This window comes from Micropterus salmoides, unplaced genomic scaffold, assembly GCF_014851395.1.
Source record: "Micropterus salmoides isolate LMB-PRFRI ecotype aquatic unplaced genomic scaffold, ASM1485139v1 Ms_hic_scaffold_7, whole genome shotgun sequence".
NCBI classification, from domain to species: domain Eukaryota; kingdom Metazoa; phylum Chordata; class Actinopteri; order Centrarchiformes; family Centrarchidae; genus Micropterus; species Micropterus salmoides.
This window is the reverse complement of record NW_024044459.1, coordinates 16708409-16721879: the sequence shown is the minus strand read 5'-3', so window position 1 is coordinate 16721879 and position 13471 is coordinate 16708409.

The window sequence follows — 13471 nt, the reverse complement described above, 5'->3', positions numbered from 1 at the left end:
TTTTTGTTAATTTTAGTCTTTCTTTAGCTAATTTCACTGTATTTGCACTCTAATAAGTGGTGGAAGAAGTACTCAGATCTTTTAAATAGCAATATGACAGTGTAGAAATACATCAAAAGTTAAAGTAATTTAAACTCTTGCATTTACAAGTATTAGCATCAAAATATACTTACTAAATAAAGTACCAAAAATACAAGTATTCATCCTGCAGAATGGCTTGTTTCAGAATAATGTTATCTTATTAGATTACAGTTATTGTTCCATTATGTGTTATGTGTTCATCACTTTAATGTTGCAGCTGGTAATTTTGATTACTTAATATATACTGTTGGACAGCTTCTGAATTTGCCTCTGGTGATCAATAAAGTCTTATCTTAACATGTAATAATACATCATAATTTTTTGTTAATTACATTTTGTATTATTAATCTAAATATGCAGAAACTATAATTATCAAAAAAATAGTGGAGTGAATAGTACAATATTTGCCTCTCAACTGTGGTGTGGTAGAAGTATATTGCTGACATGTGTGAAGAGCACTTTGTAACTTTGTTTTTAAATGTGCAATAAAAAGTTTTTACGAAAAAGTCTTATTTTTCCCATGTGTAAAAACATCATCTTTGCTTAAGCTTTGACTCAAGACCAGCATGTGGGGCAGTTGCTGAGCACAAATAGAGGGTTCAAATAGAGGCTTAAAGAGTTTTGTTTACTCCGTGCCCCAGGACTAGCTTTAACCGTGCTTTAAAAGTAATCAGTAAGATTTAGAAATCAATTTTAAACGGTTAATCCATGAGGAGATGCCAGAATAGGATTTTGACTGCTTTTACCAATTAGGTTCAGAGGTGCTGCATTGACTTTATGCCAAAACAGTGAGTTCCTACAGTTACAGTGTAGTCTAGGTTTTTATGAGAGTAGAAAATCAGTAAATACTTTTTTCAAATGATAAATTATAATAACTTTATAAACTGTTTTGTTTGCTATCGTACAATAAATTTTTTTTGCTGAAGTAAAATAATTTTGGACTTGAAATGAATACTCCAAACAAATAACGTTAAATGCAATACACATTGTATTTTCTTTGTATGTGTGCATTTACTGTGTCATAAATAAATGACAAACATATGTTAAAAGGAATTTTATTAGACAATTATTCGTCTTAAATAACAATAACTTAAATAAATTGTTTGTTGTGAAATGGGCTATCTGTGCCACATCAAATCACATTTGTGTTACATATGTGTACATTGGGTACAAATAGCTGTGGATAATTAGTCTAAAGACGCAAAGGGAACAATGTCACATATTGACTTTCAGTTAACTGTCTCAACAAGAAAAATAGAATCATAAGCTTCACAAAGAGGTACGCTTTATTGCCTTTCATGTTTTAGGCCAAGTGGGAGCGAGGAATATGAAAAACAGGACAGGGCCTAAGATTGAACTTTGAGGAACACTAATGTGTACTAAAAAACAGAGTTTCCTATAGTGAATCTTGGTATGAGCTGAGGCTGTTTGGAGTTTTGCCTTTGATGTTGACCCACTAATTTATGGAATACCATTAAACTTCTGTGTTGACAAATGGTGCATTAAGATGTAATAGGATTAAAATTTAACTTAAGATTTTTGAAGACGGTTCGAACACAGTGCCTACATATTGTCACCTTTTAAGTTTATAGAGCTTTTTCACTGAAAATAGGTGCCTGCTGCAGCTGAAAATAACACTGTGGACACAGTAAGAGTCCGACCCAAAACAGCTAAACAGCAAGCGTGAACTCACTCTAAAGATCCATAAAGCTGAGGGGCATTGCAGATTCCAGTAATGATTCTCTGTAGGTTCATCACTGTGAGTGAGCCCTTCCACATCGTTGTCATGTTATCATTATAAAGACACTGATTATTGTCACTTTAAGCAGTTTAAATATACATTTGATCTTTACAGGAAGGACATGAAATTTGGATCAAATGTCACAGTGATGTCCATACAGACAGCGCTATTCAACTTTAAATTTGGCATTCATAAAAGAAAGGGTTGCATAACATGTGGCTTTGTTTTGCTGCTCTTTGAAGGTAGAAAATCAAATATTCAGTTTCATGCTCCCTCTTAGACTGTAGGAGCTTTCTGAATCTTGTTGGATGCTTTTCAATTTGCAAAATGAAATGAGAATTTGTGAGATTAATACAGCTTAAGATGTGCGAATGAGTCAGAGAAAGTCGTGCTGAAGCCTAGGTCGATTAAGTGTTTTTTCTTCTTGTTTTATGCTTCTAATGAGCTGTTTCATCTTAAAGGACTTATCCTGCAACTGAAGTGAATAAACCTAGTGTAATGTATGTTTGGAATTCAAAATGAATTTAACTTCCTTTTACTATTGTGCAATGCAGTACCTTTCGGTCCTACATTAAAACCTATTAGATATCATCCTGACGTGATGGTTAAATAAATATATTTTAAGGTTCTTGTTATCACACATAGACCTCTGTATGGTCAGGCACCTGTGTACATCTCTGACCTGCTTCATCCTTACGTCACCCATAGGTCACTTAGGTCTTCTGACCAGGGCTTACTCGTTGTTCCTCGTGCTTGATTGAAAACAAAAGGTGGTTATGGTGTTATTCTAAAGAAACTTTACTTATTTACTTACTAATCTGCAAGTACCATTGGTTTCCTGGTTACTGCGACCTTCCTACGAGATTGGTGATGTCCCAGTCCACATGAGGATATCTCCAGGGTATCATCACCATGGTACATTCATTTCTATATACTGCTGCTCAGCAGACCCAGATTAAAATGGATTTTTATACCATTGCTGCCCTACCTAATACTATTTGAGCAATCAACTGAACTCAACTCCATTCAACCAATGTCCATATATAATGTAATGCACAGAATCACATCTTGAACAAGTTAACCCTCTGGCCGGGGCAAGCCGCAAACCGCCGGAGGGGCATCTTTGAGAATACAAGTCGCAGCGAGAGGGACCGTGTAGAGTGAGCTACATGCGGACCGAAGTTTTACAGGCCAACCAGCTCCTGCTAATGGGTTTGGTGGGCAAGGCTTAGCGGACTGATACGAGCAGTGGAGAGAAACATGAAGGTTCCCCTTCGAGGGAACTCGAACTGTGTCGGTTACGACACTATGGGAACGCCTCTAGGCGTAGCAGGTCTGAACGTGAATGAAATCACTCCAATCCTATTGGCTTGTTGCTAGAACGGTAAGGTGTGACGGAATAACCGGAGGAGTATAAAGCACACCTGTACACACTCATCATTAGCTTTTTTCTATTCAGCAGGCGCTCTGTATGTTGTTTGAAGAAAGCTCCAGTCCTACAAGCAGTGTGTCTTACCTGAGAAGAAGGCGGACGTGCTCAGCGTAGTGGACGATGACTTCCAGGTTTCGGGGCGGCGTCATCAGGCGGCGCCCGACTATGACGTGCTGCTGGAGGTGGTGACTAGAGCCGTGGCTAAGCTCAACATCAACTGGCCACAGGAGGAGCAGACACCACAGGCTAGTGGTAAGCTTGATGAAAGGTTTCTTAAGCACCACGCGCCACCTCCACGCCGGTCTCTGCCATTCTTTCCTGATTTACATGATGAACTGAGTAATCATGGGGCAGACCCTTCTCTAAACGTCTTTCCACACCCCTATCACTGAACTACAGTAATGTGATGGGGGTTAGGGACCGTGGTTATGGGAGGATGCCTCGGGTGGAGGATGCGCTTGCGAGCTATCTCTCCCCTCGACTTGCGTCCTCCCTGGAGAAGCCGGCGTTACCCTCCAAGCCATGTCGCACCACATCTACGCTCGTGGGGAAGGCGTACATGGCAGCGGGCCAGGCAGGTGCAAGCTTGCACACCATGGCGGTGCTTCAAGCCTACCAAGCCGACCTGCTACAGGAGATGGTTCAGAGGGGGGGTTCCTCTGAGGAAGATCTGGCGGAGCTTCGCAGAACCACGGAGCGTTAGACGCAGGGCGAAGCGTTCCGCCAGTACCTCCCTCGCCGGTCTGGACCCAAGGTAGCTGAGGCTGCCAGGCGTAGGTCCCTTCCCTCTACGAGCTTCTACGGAGAGGAGAGGAAGCAGAGTGTCGCTTCTCGGGGGCCTCCCCGAGGAGCTGGGGCAGCGAGACGGCGCTCTCACCCTCAGCCTTCTGAGAGACGCGATCTGAGGACCGTCATCCAGTCCCGACGGAGCTCAGGGAAGACTGGGGTAGGGGAGTCTTTCTCCCCGTTGAGGCTCCAGGGCATCCGGATTTTCAACTACATCGACGACTGGCTCATCCTAGCCCAGTCTCGAGAGTTGGCGGTTCGGCATCGAGATGTCGTTCTGGCTCATCTGCTGCATTTAGGGCTGAGGCTCAATGCAAAGAAGAGTGTGCTGGCGCCCACCCAACGGACTACGTTCCTAGGGGTAGTATGGGATTCGACAACGATGCGGGAACAATTGTCTCCAGCACGTGTCGACATCATATTGGCTGCCGTGAAAGGGGTGAAGTTAGGCCACGCCATCACTATAAAACACTTTCAACGAGTGTTGGGTCTGCTGGCGGCTGCGTGCAGCATAATACCATCTGGACTGCTGCACATGAGACCCCTGCAGTGGTGGCTAAGGACCAAGGGTTTTTCCCCGAGGGGAAATCCTCTCCGTCTGATTTGGGTTACGCGCAAGTGTCTTCCCTATCAGTTTGGGAGGAAACTTGGTTCCTGTCCCAGGGGCCCGTGCTGGGAGGGTCTTGTCGCCGGCTGGTCATTTCGACAGACGCCTCCCTCACGGGCTGGGGCGCTGTCATGGACGGCCGCTTTGCAAGGGGATCCTGGCAGGTGCATCAATCCGAGTGGCATATCAACTATCTCGAGATGTTGGCGGTGTTCCAGGCTCTAAGGAGTTTCCTGCCCGATCTCCAAGGCCACCACGTCCTGGTTCGTTCCGACAACACAGCGGTGGTGGCCTATCTGAATCACCAGGGCGGTCTGCGCTCGCGCCCTCTGTACAGACTGGCGCGTCAGATCCTGCTGTGGTCCCAGCAGAGGTTACTATCGCTCAGGGCGATGTATCTCCCGGGGACGCAGAATCAGGGAGCAGACCTGCTGTCGAGGCAGGGGCTGAGGCCTGGGGAATGGAGACTTCACCCTGAAGTGGTGGAGCTCTGCGAAGAGTTCGGCCCCATAGACGTGGATCTGTTTGCGTCTCAAGAGACTACGCACTGCCCGCTATGGTTTTCTCTCGTTCCTCCAGCCCCGTTGGGTCTGGACGCCATGGTACATTCGTGGCCGAGGCTACTCGGTCCAAGGTTCCCACTTGGGATCTGGCGGTGGTTCTTGGGGCGTTGGCTGAGGCCCCCTTCGAACCCCTGGAGTCAGCTGAGGCTAAGCACTTGACCCTCAAGATGGCCTTTCTCCTTGCTATCACCTCTCTGAGGAGGGTGGGGGATCTCCAAGCGCTTTCGGTTTCCCTGCAAGCCTGGAGTTTGCCCCGGGGAATATTAGGGCTATCCTGCACCCTCGTCCAGGATACATCCCTAAAGTGCCTTCTTGTGCGGCAGGATCCACAGTGCTGCAGGCATTTCATCCTCCACCTCATGTGACGGCGGAGGACGGGAGACTTCATGTCAGGATGTTTGTTTAGCGGCTGGCTGGGCCACTCCACACACATTCATTCGGTTTTACAGTCTTGACCTTCCTTCGGCACCTGGCACTCGTGCGCTCTCCTCTTAGTCGTGCCACTTTATTGCACACTGGGGCAGGCAGGGTTTTCGGCACGGTTTAGTGGGTATCTCGTTCCCATAGTGTCGTGACCGACGCAGTTCGAGTTCCCTCGAAGGGGAACGTCTCGGGTTACGTATGTAACCCTGGTTCCTCGAGAAGGGGAACGAGACACTGCGTCGGCCTGCCGCACCTCTCTCCCCGCCTGAAGCACCTGCTTCATAGTTTAAGCTAATGATGAGTGTGTACAGGTGTGCTTTATACTCCTCCGGTTATTCCGTCACACCTTACCGTTCTAGCAACAAGCCAATAGGATTGGAGTGATTTCATTCACGTTCAGACCTGCTACGCCTAGAGGCGTTCCCATAGTGTCGTAACCGACGCAGTGTCTCGTTTCCCTTCTCGGGAACCAGGGTTACATATGTAACCCGAGACGTTTTGCGTTATATGTTCAATTGTAACTAACTCCTGCTTTAAGTAAAGTTTCTATCTCTACAGAAGAAACGTTTGTATTTATTTTGCTGCCCTTAGGCGGCATTGCCATTCCTGTTTCTTTCTTTTCTTGTTCTTTTGTCTGAGTTTAACGTTAATTTCAGTAGCCGTGTTTCCATCAACGTTTTTTTCTGTGCATTTTGAAGTAATGCATTAGGAAAGGTTGATGGAAACTCAAAAAAAGTTTTTAAGCTCGCTTGAGGTGGTTTTTGCCTTTCGTCAAAAAACCGTTAATGCGCTAAATGGGAGATGCAAACACTTTTGCCGAATAAGTTCTGACGTTGCGAACTTGTAACTCATGTCTGATCAGCTTTTTCCGCTGTCTGCGATATTCCCATAATGTGCGGAGACATGGCTGGTAGCAACTTGCCTGCTTGAAACACATTCCTGAGGACCTCTCTCCATTTTCTAAGATCATGTGACTGGTTTTGTTTCTGGTTTAGAACCCATGCGTCATGTTTATTACAGTGATGAGTAACATCAACTACTGACGTAACTACGCTTACCATAGCCTGGGGCGAGTTCGGTTTGCAAAGTTTTCGGATTTAAAGACATGTTTCCTTTCAACGTTCCACAACGGGCTTCGAGGTATATTTTCGCCTGTTTGCTGTTACCTCATCATTTTGTAAACACAACGCCGTTATGCAGTGCGCTTTCGTACACAACAGGGTGTTAAAGGCACCAACGAGTCCGTTGAAAAAAACCCGTTTTGTTATGTTTTGTTGGCGCTGAACTCGCCCCTTTATTCGCTCCAAACCAGCTGAAGGAAACGCACCTTTTCGCATTTACTTTTTTTCCCATTTTTGCGACATTTCAAAAGTCTGCTTAAAATTCACATGACAATTAGATGGAAGCATCGCTTGTGGCTTGTTATTTTGTGGTTTGCACATGGCACTAAGTCTGCTGCCCTTATATGGGTTTATTTGGGCACTACCACATGCTAATTGCAAATTTCCCGGCAAGCGCATCCAATTTAAGATCAAATACAATTCATCAACATATTCAAATAGGTAAAAACAAATTTGCTGACAGCACACATTTCTACTGGGATATTCTTATTTTCCTCTTACTCTATTCAAGAAAAATAAGAAAACATTCATGCATATGGCCCCTTGCCCTTGCAGAAGCTCTTGACAAAATATCACAGTCGAGATTCTTGGCTTCTTTCAGAGGAGACATCCTCATATTAACAAATGTTTAATGTGATTTTTGTTTTGAGGTTGGGGGGGGGGGGGGGGGGGGGGGGTGTTCCTTTAAGTATATCAGGATTCTTTTGGCAGTAGCAAAGGACATAAAGTGTAATCCTCTAATGACAGGCCCGGCTTGGCTCACATATTACTGTGAGGAGGTTGTTGCTACAGCAGATCCTGTTAGTTTCAATTTGCTTACTGCTGCTGAGCCAGCAGACTGAACTGAATGATAAGGGACCACAATCAAGCCTAATCCTTCTATCTCCCTCTCTTTCTGTCTCTCTCCATCAAACTAACCACTACCAGTTGATCTGCCATCACCCCTGGCTGTGGGAAGAAGCCAGTAAATGTCCCTCTGGGTGTGATGTGATCTATATTTTATTGTCTTCCACATCGACTGATTCTCATTTCTTACCAAGATGCAAGCAGGGGGAGAAAAAAAGCCTAGCACCTTAATTATTTTTCCATTCCGCTTCTGCTTTTTACCTTCTCCCCTGGCAGCACAGAGGGCTTGGAAAAGGCAGCCTTACTAAAGCCTTCCCTTGGAGTATTTTACATTATGTGGCAATGGAGGGATGGCAGCATAATCTGGACCCCCTACCATCTGCCTGGGATGTGATCCATTCTCATGCTTTGAAAAAAGATTGCACACAGAAATGTGACTGCAATTTTAATGGTATAGTGTATGATTTATTTATACGTTTTTGGTCATATGCAGACTGGCACACCTGATTTCTTATATTTTTTGGAGCATGGGCACGGAATGGGTAAGTTTTGCTTTAATATAGCAGAATACTTTATGCCTCTTCACTGTTAAGTAGAGAAACATTTTATCTGAGTGATTCACCTTGAATAAAAACAAGTCGAGCTCAGTGCTAAAATACTTTTGAGGACATATTTTTCGTTTCTCCTTTAAAAAAGTTTTTTTCCCCCTATTTATTGTATTTCATTTGACTGCTGTCAGAGCTTGTTTCAAGTGCATCAGCATCTGAATTTCAACTCAAAGGGAGCACCTCTGTCTGAACCAGAAACTCCGCAGGAAGCTCTGCAGAGGAAGGCAAGCGACCCAGAAACAGACCTGCATGCGTGTGTCTGTGGCTATGCTTGTGCACGTGAGGAGTTTGTAACAAGGGGCTTTCTGAGCTAAGACCATAATACAAGCACAGACTTTCAACTGTATTCCCATGAAATGATAAGGTTACTTTTTGTATGGATTATTTGATAAAGGATCACCATAACTGTGTGCAAGTTTTAAGTCTATAGTCCATTCAAATAAACTGAAAGCATTGGAGAATACCAGAAAAACACATTATACTTATTTGGTCTTTTCTCTGCACAATAGCTTTGTTCTTCTTCTGGCTTCTGTGTACAAATATGTCATAACATTCATTATATGTGCCTTGCGAAATACCACGTTAACTTAAACACAATGACTTGAAGCACAAATAGAGGAGTTTACCATGGTGGTATTTCTGTAGTGACATACTGCTGCCTCTAAAGTCCCTACTAGGACAAAGGGACAAACTACTATGTGTCATTCAATTAGTAAAAAGTTGAATGAGACGACAAAAATAAAATAATAAAAATGACGTAATTTGCACCTTAAAAGTCAATTAATGCGGACACTGTGAGAAAATATTACAATAATTTTAATCGTAACAGGTTTCACACACGGCCATACTGAGTTGTGAGGAGTCCAGTGTTTGTGTGCGTGTGTGTGTGTGTGTGTGTGTGTACGGAGGAAAAGTGTTAGGACTGCTGATGGAAGCAGTGTGACAGCTCTCAGGAAGAGCCTGAGAAGAGTTGGACCATCTCACAAAGGATTTTGCTGCCGACTGTTGTCTGCCTAGTTCGGGTGAGAGGTGATTGGTCCTGCCCTTGTTTCTGACCTGGTATCACCCTTTTCCAGTATGGGAGGCAGCTGAAGGCCAGAATGAAATTCTGGAGTTCATCCTTGGAGCAGGAAACCGGCAGGCTTACTCAGACCAGGCTATGAGAATGTTTTCACTACAGACCTGTGTTATTAAATCAGGATTGGTTGTGAGGTGTCCCTTATTAAGTTCTCTTAAGAGGTATTATCAGCTCTGAACTTGAAAACCATTTTCCGACTCCTCTAGTCCGTCTTCTCATCTATCTCCATTCCTTCTATACAACTTCAGATTTTACATCTTTGTTGCATCACAGATTCTAGTTTTGTATTTTTGAGAAGCTTTAGTGAGGTTGTTTTAACTGGGCCAGCCTAAGCCATAGCATTTATGAACTCTCTGATCAAGAGGTATTCCCCAATATAAGAGAAATGTTTCATGGGAGGCAGACAATAGCACTGACTGATGGTCTCATACACTCATTGTATTGAAAAAAGATGGATGGATAAAATATTTATGATGCATTTGGAACAAATCCCATCATGTATTTGCCTCTGCAATTTCCTTTGAATGTGGAGCAGAGTGAAAGAGGCAGGAGCTCTGCGCTGCTCTCTCCAGAGATGCCTGTAGACAAATGCTGGCTATATCAAAACTTCAGTGAGGGAGGTGACAATGCCAGCTGCTGAACTGTGGGGGAGTGCAAACTGCAGGCGGAAAACAGAAGGTTGGAGACTGGCTGGTATTGGATTGTGGCTTAGGTTTGTTTTGCAAGGTTTCTCTACTGACACCTAATGGCTACAGTGATATAAAATATTCAATATGTCTTCAAATAATAAGAGAATGAATATAGACATGACACATAAATCATATCCTCACAACACCTGGGGCTCCATGAATAAATCCACTTTTACAGGGTCTTTGCCTCTGCCACATTCTTTTTTCACTTTCTCACTATAAATAATAAGCATTCCCTTTTCACTTTTTTTCCTCACACCTTGTCTCATTTTTATGCACTGTTTAATTATGGAAAAAGAGAGTAGTGGTATTTTACCAGTTACTAGTTCTCATAATAAATGATAAAATCAGTAATCTATCCAAATCTATTTGTCCTACACTCTAAATCTGAGCCAGTCTTACTACTTTTAGAATGTGAAATTAAATCCAAAGTTACATTAAAAATATGATGGTTATTGACTATTATCTATTATTATGTAAGGAATGTATACCTATAATCAAACACTGAAAATATATTCATATATTACTGTAGTTCAATTGCATGTAATCTATTTCGTTTTAACCTTATACATCAACCACACTATGAGTCTGTCTGGAACAGGAACTTTGCTCAAGGCCCAATACAGAGTCAAGAAACATGGTGAACGTGGGGCCTGGCTTTTCAAGTGAAGGCTAATTATTCAAGAATTCCCTCTCCTCACAACAGGCCAAGAACAGCAGGATAGCACCGCATGCTACAGCTTCTTCTTTATTCCCTTGGAGAGTGTCAGAAGTTTAAAACCATGCTGTTTGAGTATAATTGAAATGCACACGTTGTCAGATGTCTGGCGCCTTTAAGCAAAGGAGAAAGAAAATATAGGACAAACATAACCCCAGATACGCTCTCTCTAAAGAAAAGCAATCAGTAGTATGATTCTAATCAGCGAAAAGACTAATCCGTCTTTGCTGTTTTGATTATGCATGCATTGTAAGTGTAAATTATGACTGTAGATTAAGTTGGTTCATCTGAATAAAGATTAAAAAACATGCTGGTACTCTATAATGAATATGTTGGACATGTAAGCAACAACATAACGAGTATAAGGTTTTCATAATTAGGTTTCTAAAAATCAATTAAAAGCAATTAAGATCCATATAAGAAGCAGAAATGGTTGTGAGACTTTCATAAAAATATTAAACATATATCTATAACAAATATGGCACACCTTAAACAGATAAAACAGGAGGTGGAGGAAAGCGTTCACTGGACTCACATATTGAAATCTCCGCAACCTTTGTGTCATCTGTCTGTAAAAGGCCTCTTTTATTCTGCCTTTATGACAATTTCCCAAACCTACTCTTTTCTCATACCTTTTAGTCAAAACTAGATACAGAAGAATTATTTTAATTTTAAAAAAGGGCTAAATTGTAGCTTAGACCTTAACCAAATGACCCTGGCTTTAGTCCTGATTTTCCATATTAGCTGCATAGTCATTATCTACCTCATACCCTTCACATCATCAGCTTTCTCAAACAAGTGAAGAAATGTCAAAACGTGGGTCTCTCTGGTTCTATTCTGGCAGGTGCACAACTATGCAGCAAGCTAAACACACTTCCAACAAAGGTTGAAACAGCTGACCTTTGTAGATTTACTGGAAGCAATTGTGAATCAGTGAAAACAGTATTGGACAAACCATTCAATGCTAGCGACAAATGAGATAGATCTACCACTAACAAGAGTTAGACCAAATGAACTGTAAAATAAATTGGTAGAGTAGCAAGAACACTGGATTCACAAGTATAAACTGTTAAATGATTGTCCGTTACACAAGGAAGAAAAAAGTAGGCTATCACCAGGAAAAGATCAATAGTCCCCATTGTAGAACACAGTGTAATGGCTAGCCTGGTTAGCAGTAAATTGATTGTAGTAAATAACAAACCAGCGATCACAAACCAGCTATAGTACTGATAATCGTCCAACAAGGGCATTTGGAGACTAAATAAAAGACGCTTGTCAATTGCATGATCACAGATAAAATGGTGGATGAAACAATAGCAGTTAAACTGCTATGGAGCTCTGCCAATAGTGGTTGCTACTAGCAACAACAGTATGTTGAACTGAAACCATCTGCTGGTGGCAGAACACTGTGCATCAAGACCTCAAGTTCAGAGTAAGGAGATCATCCCTTCTACTTCTCTTTCCACTTCACAAATGATCTTAAGTTCAAAAGTAGTTCTGTCAGAATATAACTAAAACTTGCTGTGAGCCTCAAGGGCGCTTGGGTGGTGCATGGAGAAATCAATCAATAGGGAAATCAAACTTCAGATTAAATAGAAGAAGTGATATCACCCCTGATCAACACTGATCAAACCATGCCTACTGCATCTCTCTCATGACTCTGCTGGACAACCACATCAGCAATAATTTCAGAGTATGTAAAATACTCCTTTCAGAAACATAAGCTGACTTTTGAACACCCACAGAGAACTCAGTCCGCTGCGGCTAGTCCTGCCTGTGGTATTGCACCTTAGTGTCTCTGCTGCCCAAAGACAAAGATAGTAGGGAAACCTGGTAAAACTGCCCTGGAGACCCATCAGGAATGAAGTCTCTTATGCCGTTCCAGCCATACTCATTGAACTTCAAGGCATCCAGCAAAGTCTTGATGCTGTTGTAATCCTCTTTCACTTGTTACCATTACGGAGCAGCACAGCTTTGAGGCTGGTGGACCCCGGAAGGTGCTGAAGCCACCACTGCACATCAAAATAGGCCCTGAAACAATTTGATAGAGCTCTAGATAAGGAGTTGGCAGCCTTCAAGTACCTTCAAGACTTCTTAACCTAGCTGTCTGAGGCAAAGATCAAAGCCAGTGTATTAATACATCTTAACTAGGATTCATATGTTGTTGTTATGTGGTTTTTCTGACTTTATGTAAACAAAAAGACAGAAATTTGTCTGTTTTCTCATTGGAAAAATTTCAAAATATCACTGTCCTGGTCACAAAAGCAAAGTTTGTATTCAAATTTTGCTCAAGCTAAACATAACAACCAGCGATTTCACTGATTTAAGCTAGCTTGCTGGTTGAAGGTGTGTTAAACAGTGAAATGAGATCAACCAGCATCCAGATCACCTGCTGGTTCCCCTTCCTCCACACAGAAACACTATCAAGATTGTACAGGCAACTAGCAAAAGTAGCATTTTTTTGAAGAAAGTATGTGCTTGCTGCGTGAACAGAAGTCTTGTGGATCTTTTGCTGCGGTGTTGATGATGGTGATGATCATTAGGGCTGTAGCTACCATTGAGTACACTGGGGTCATGTCCTCAGTATTATTTCTGGTGGTTATTTATATGATCCCAATATTACAAGCTAATACTATATATAGTAAATACTGTTAGACCAACTAAATAAATAGTTAATACGAAAGTATTTAAAATAAATATTTTCCCACCAGAATTTTACTCCTAGCAGTGTGGAGAAGGACAAAAAAAACACAATTTAGATCTTCATGTAAGGAAAAA